Below are 7,210 nucleotides of genomic sequence, written 5' to 3' on the forward strand. Positions count from 1 at the left end.
GAAAATCCTAATACCCATTTGACAAATTTCTTAGAAATTTGTGACACTTTTAAAATTACTGATGTAACTGCAGAAGCAATCAAACTTCGCCTTTTTCCTTTTACTTTGAAGGATCGAACCAAAGAGTGGTTGACTTCTATGCCAGCCGCATCAATTGAGACTTGGGAGCAATTAGCCCAAGCATTTTTATCAAAAAATTTCCCTTTAGCAAAAACCGCAAGAGTCATTAAAGAGTTAACATCTTTTTCTCAAAATGATAATGAAACTCTTTATGAGGCTTGGGAACGTTTTAAAGAACTTCAACGTTTATGCCCACACCACCAATTGTCCGCTGAACTTTTAATGCAAACATTTTATAATGGACTAATCTTTGGTAGACCGTTCATGAACACGGGACGTGCTCTAGTTGATGTGTCGGAAGGGAAAGTAGTTTTACGAATAGGAGATGATAAGATTGAGTTTGATATGAATCAAGCGATGAAATATCCTATGGAGGATTTCGCTTGTATGAAACTTGATTTAATTGAAGAATGTGTAAATGACATTGTTCAAAAAGAAGAAATAATAGAACCTATAATGAGTGAGGAACTAGAAGATAAGGACCAAGAACCTTTGATTCGAGAAGATGGACCAGTTCCGCCTTCAATTGTAGTTCCACCTAAATTAGAACTTAAGGAATTACCAGGTCATTTGAGGTACGCTTTCTTAGGCGAAGGCGATTCTCTACCTATTATTATCTCTAACAAATTAACACAAGTCCAAGAAGAAAAATTGAAAGAAGTTGTTAGAAGTAGGATATGAAGTATGGGTTGGCAAATTTCTGACTTAAAAGGTATTAATCCAAGTATTGTAATGTATAGAATTCACTTAGAAGAAGATAAGCCACCTAAAGCGGATAGGCAAAGACGCCTAAATCCGAATATGAAAGAAGTAGTAAAAAATGAGATTACTAAACTTCTGGACAATGGAATCATCTACCCTATCTCGGATAGTGAATGGGTTAGTCCAATCCATTGTGTGCCTAAAAAGGGAGGCATAACAGTTGTAAGGAATGAAGAAGGAGAATTAATACCCACACGAACCACCACTGGTTGGAGGGTTTGTATAGATTATAGAAATTTAAATAAAGCAACTAGGAAAGATCATTTTCCTCTTCCTTTCATTGATCAAATGATTGAAAGGATAGCTGGTCATGCTTTTTACTGTTTTCTTAACGGTTACTCCGGATTCTTTCAAATATACATTTACCCGGATGACCAAGATAAAACAACTTTCACATGTCCTTACGGAACATTTGCATATAGAAGAATGCCATTTGGTCTATGTAACGCACCTGCAACATTTGAACGTTGTATGACTGCGATTTTTAATGATTTCATTGAAGATATTATGGAAGTTTTTATGGACGATTTTTCAGTTTATGGAGATTCTTTTGATTCATGCCTAGAAAATTTGGATAAAGTTTTGTCTAGGTGTGAAGAAACAAATTTGGTATTAAACTGGGAAAAATGTCATTTCATGGTTGACGAAGGAATTGTTTTAGGTCACAAAATATCTGAAAAAGGATTAGAAGTAGATAGAGCAAAAACTTCAGTAATAGAAAAATTACCCCCTCCAACTACTGTTAAGGGAGTAAGATCATTCTTAGGACATGTTGGTTTTTACAGAAGATTTATTAAGAATTTTTCTGTAATTTCCAAACCGCTTACTAATTTACTCATGAAAGATTCAACTTTTGATTTTAATGAAGAATGCGTTAAAGCTTTCGAAACATTGAAAACTGCTTTAGTCAGTGCACCTATTATTGCTAAACCTGATTGGGATTTACCCTTTGAAATTATGTGTGATGTAAGTGACTTAGCTGTCGGATGTGTTTTAGGTCAAAGGAAGGATAAGAAACTTCATGTCATTTATTATGCAAGTCACACACTGTCTGGTGCACAATTAAACTACACCACAACAGAAAAAGAAATGTTAGCCGTAGTTTTTGTACGTGACAAGTTTAGGTCATAATTATTAGGTTCAAAAGTTATTATTTATACAGATCATGCAGCTTTAAGATATTTGTTTGCTAAAAAGGACGCAAAACCACGTCTAATTAGATGGGTTTTATTGTTACAAGAATTTGATATAGAAATAAAAGACAAAAAGGGAGTAGAAAACCTTATCGTCGATCATCTATCGAGACTTGAAGATGAAAACGGGCCTATAGGTGAAACTATCGGTATACGAGATGATTTCCCTGATGAACATCTCTATCAAATGAAAAGTTTCATATCACCTTGGTATGTAGATATTGCTAATTATCTTGCAGCCAATATTGTCACGGAAGGATTAAATTCCCACCAAAGGAAGAAATTTTTCTTCGATATTAAACAATATTTTTGGGAAGATCCATTTCTATTCAAAACTTGTGGTGACGGGATAATTAGGAGATGCGTTGGTGAAAATGAATTTGAATCCATAATGTCGGAATGCCATTCTAGCTCTTATGGAGGACATAATGGAGTTTACAAGACAGCTGCTAGAATATTTGAAAGTGGTTTCTTTTGGCCTACGATGTTTAAGGATGTCCGTTCATTTATTACTCGTTGTGATAAGTGCCAAAGAACAGGAAATCTAGGAAGGAAAGATGAGATGCCCCTCACAACCGTATTAGAAGTTGAAGTCTTCGATATGTGGGGAATAGATTTCATGGGACCTTTTCCCCCTTCTAATGGTAAAACTTACATATTAGTTGCCGTTGACTATGTTTCAAAGTGGGTTGAAGCAATTGCAACCCCGACGAGTGATTCTAAGGTTGTCGTTAATTTTCTTGACGATATATTTTGTAGATTTGGTTGTCCTAGAGTTATCGTTAGTGATGGCGGTACTCATTTTATAAACAAGAGTTTTGAAACGCTTATGAAAAAATATGGAGTACGCCACCGCGTATCAACGCCGTACCATCCTCAGTCAAATGGTCAGGCGGAGATATCAAATAGAGAACTCAAATGGATTCTCGAGAAAACGGTTTCATCCTCTAGAAAAGATTGGTCTTCTAAACTCAATAATGCGTTATGGGCGTACCGTACTGCATTTAAAACGCCAATAGGAATGACTCCGTACCATTTAGTGTATGGTAAGGCATGTCAATTTCCAGTCGAATTAGAACATGAAGCCTATTGGGCTATTAGAGAACTAAACTTTGATTTACGACAAGCAGGTAAGAAACGTTTGCTCAATTTGAATGAGTTAGATGAGTTACGTCATCTATCTTACGAAAATGCAAAGATTTATAAAGAAAAAGTGAAAAAATGGCACGATGCCAAAATTAAAGTTAAACACTTTAATGTTGGAGATAAAGTGCTGTTATTTAATTCACGACTTCGTTTATTTCCAGGAAAACTTAAGTCCAGATGGATAGGACCATATTTAGTCGTCAAAACTTTCGATTATGGTTCTTTAGAACTAGAGGGTCCTAACGGAGTTCGATTCAAAGTTAATGGTAATCGATGTAAAATCTATTACGAAAATATTTCACAAATTGAAATTCCGTTCGTAACAAGATTATCTGACGTATAAATTACTCAGTTTTTCTTACACAGTTTATTTTGTTTTATTGTTTTTATGTTTTTGTTTATTTTAATTTTATTTTATTTTATTTTATTTTATTTTTCCAAAATGCCATTTTTATAATTAGATTAATTTATGTTATGATTTAGTTACGTAAATATTTTTAATTTCAATTTTTTAGATTTAATTTTTAGATAATAAGGATGAAATTGTAGTTTAAGGCAATTCTCTGCCGAGAATTTGAAATTCCCTGCCGAGAATACTCTTTTTCAGAATTGTCTATTTTGATTCGGATTTCTCTGTTCATGCCGAGAATTTTTAAATTCTCTACCGTGAATCAAAAGGTTGCTTTGATGCCTGATTTTCGCAAGAAAATCAGCGTGTCGCGACCGCGGCTTTGCCATTCGCGGTCGCGACACGCGTGTTTCCTGCGCTATCAGGTCTGAAATGTCACAATCCTTTCAACAAATCTCTTGACAAATGAAACATTGAGTTTTTTCATTTCCGAAAGGTACAATTTATACCTTTTCATAATTTAAACAATACCTCTTTTCATCCTAGACTCTTATAAATTAATCCTAAAGGTTTCAGGTTCTGTTACAATTCTTTTTCATCTTTGTCAAAACTCTGATTTTTCTTCTCAAAACACCGTTCTTTGCTAAAGTTACACTAACTTTGCACCATGCCTACCAAATACAAATCACCTAGGCACAATGCTGCCTCAATCAACAAACGCCCAGACTTATCCAAGGGATATGGGGCGCCTTTTCCTATCTTCAATCACGATGAAGGTAGGCGTTATTGGAATCACCGTTACAAATTCTTCACCGGAATGTTGTATATGGATGAATTCCTTAACGACCAATTAGGCATTTCTGATGACATGAGCCGTTATATGGAGCGCCTAGGGTGGACAAAATTTGCCCAAATGCGATTTCCAATAATAGGCGACTGGATACTCGAATTCTTCTGTACCGTGCGTTTCACTAATAAACGACGAGTACGTCTCAGTTTTCGTCGAGAAGGCGAAATCTTCACTTTCGGCTATTCCGAGTTGCATGCTTGGTTTGGTTTTCCCCCGAGGGATACAATCAAACGTCATCATGGACGAGACATGACATCCTCGGACATTTGGAGAATGCTCACTGGATTCTGGCGATTCAATTCAAAACTCACCTATAATCACTCTTTTCGCTCCAACTCCATGCTGTATCTACACAAATTTCTGTGTCACAGTTTATTCGGGCACACATTCAGTAGTGTGGTCCGTGACACAGATTTGTATGTTCTTGGAGATATATTCCAGGGCAATGCAGTGGATTCTTCCAAAATTCTGATGGAAGGTCTTGTCGCCGCTTCTCGATCCAAAGATAAGAAGATTGGGTTCGGCAATATAATCTGTGGAATAATTCTCGGTTCAAAGGGTACCATTGATGTTCCCTGGAGTGATGATGAATTCTTCCCGACAATTGACTATGAATTTCTCGAGCACGAAGGACTTGTGAAACGTGTCTTTCGAGCAGGGCCTCAATTTTTGTCTGCACCGGAACGTGAAACTTTCGTGCAGTTTCAAATTGATCGTATTAAGGCCAGAAATATCCTGTTAGATAGGGATGAATATGTAGAATAGTTTATGTTTTTCATTTTATTTTTGTATATGTTTTGTGTTGTATTAATTATTGCTTTGATTTCATTATTTTGTACATATGATTATTCAATAAAGATTTTATTTCCTTCAATTCTTAATTTTTATTAGAATTATCCATTTGATCCATTATCTATATTTAGCATATTTCATATGGGTAGTTTCTAATTATTCTTACTTCAAAATTAAGATAAAAAGGATTCACTTGAACTAATATATGGTTTTCTATTTTTCCACACATTTATCCACGTTTAATTCTATTTGTAACTCAATTCATTTTTAATGAATTAAGTTTACATTTACTCAAATCAATTCATGTATTAAATATGTATTAACATGAACTTATTATGCATTTAATATGGTTCTCTTAACTTATATGCATAAATGCATATTTAAGTTTCATTAATTCTTCATAATAATTCAATTTATTAAGGTTAAACCTTTGGTTTTCCTTGCAATTAATGTCATTTATTTTAGTTTTAAGTGCAGGAACACTTCATATTAAGTTCAGGAACCATCCCACAACAAAAAAATGCACAAACCAAGTCAAAAGGCACTAAAATATGCCATTTCAACTAATTCTCTACCGAGAATTAAGAAATTATCGGTATGAGCAGCAAGTTTGGACCGATTTCACGGCGAAAATCGCCTGAAATTCGCGTGCCGCGGCCGCGGCTTTACCATTCGCGGTCGCGACACGCGTGCTTCCTGCCCTATTAAATCCGATTTTGCCAATATTTTTGCCTATTCCTATTCCTATTCTACCTATACATTCACCTAATCACCCTATATAAACCTATCTCTTACACAAACCTCACATCACCTCTATTTTTACCCAATCCCTTACTCTAAACTCTTCCCCAAAAATCTACTTTTCCTCTTCCCAACTTATTCACTCAAATTTCTATCCTCTTTTTTATTCAATCAATTCAATTTTTCACAACCCCCAACCTCATCTTCAAGCTTTGGTATTTCTCTCCACTTCTTCATCTTTTTCTTCTTTTTCTCATACCGTTAGCCCCCTAAACACCATCACCATGGTTAGGACAAAGCGTGTTGGTAACAAGCCTGCCGTTACGGAAACTAATCGCCTCCAGATTCAATGCGGAGCTTATTTTGACATCTATTCGGAGGAAGAAGCCGCTCGTTTCAAACATTTTTCTCAAGCCGACCGCCAATTTGTTGATATGCACTTCTTAGACTTCCATTCGGTAAGAGTATTAAATTTCTCTACTCGAATTGATGCCTTTATTGAAGCTTTGGGTTGGCAAGTGTTCGTTAATATGCGTTTCCCGCGTATTAATGAATATGTTGTGGAATTTTTGGTCACTTTGTCCATGAACAAGAAGAAAACTTCAATTTCTTTTAGGAATAATGGTATACCTTATACCATCAACTATGAATCAATGGGAAACATGTTTGGCTTCCCTACTTCTGATTTTTACGATAAGCCTAAGGATTTTGATAATGATGCTGTTTGGCAAACTCTTTCGGACCAATATTATTTTAATTCAAAAAACACTTCAAGCAAGTTGATTAAGGACAATTGTGTGTTCTTCTTTCATAAGCATTTGAGTTTCTCCTTGTTTGGTCATGTTGAGAGTTCAAAGGTTCAGGTTCGGGATTTGTATGTTTTGGCTAGTTTGCTTAAAGGTTTGAGGATTGATTGTATTGGTATCATGTTTGACAATTTGTTCCGTGCTTCGAGGGCTAGTACCATTCAAATCCCTCTTTGTAATTTTATCACCGGTCTTGTGTTAGGAGCACGGGGTGAATTGGCCGACTATGACATGTCCACCTACCGTGGGTATGTTCCGCTTTTGGACATCTCGGCTCTTGAGCGAGCTCATTTATTGCTTCCCCAAGGACCTCCCGTCTTTATTTCCTATGCTACCCGTATTGCCCATCTCCGTGGCACTATGGGTGGTGGCGCTTCAAGTTCTCAATTTGTAGGTACCGAAGGTGGCGGAGATGCGGATGGAGAGGAGGATGAACCACCGGCTCAAGCAC

The 7,210-nt window shown here is 36.1% G+C and overlaps 1 non-coding gene across 1 annotated transcript; it reads right to left on the reverse strand.

The window, feature by feature from the left end:
• Window positions 1-219: 219 nt before the first annotated feature.
• On the reverse strand, window positions 220-326 carry LOC136215957 (small nucleolar RNA R71). The gene has a single exon (XR_010682958.1). It is a non-coding gene; the product is annotated as a small nucleolar RNA R71 (small nucleolar RNA).
• Between the last annotated feature and the right edge of the window lie 6,884 nt (window positions 327-7,210).

The sequence above is a fragment of the Euphorbia lathyris genome, chromosome 1 (assembly GCF_963576675.1).
Source record: "Euphorbia lathyris chromosome 1, ddEupLath1.1, whole genome shotgun sequence".
NCBI classification, from domain to species: Eukaryota; Viridiplantae; Streptophyta; class Magnoliopsida; order Malpighiales; family Euphorbiaceae; genus Euphorbia; species Euphorbia lathyris.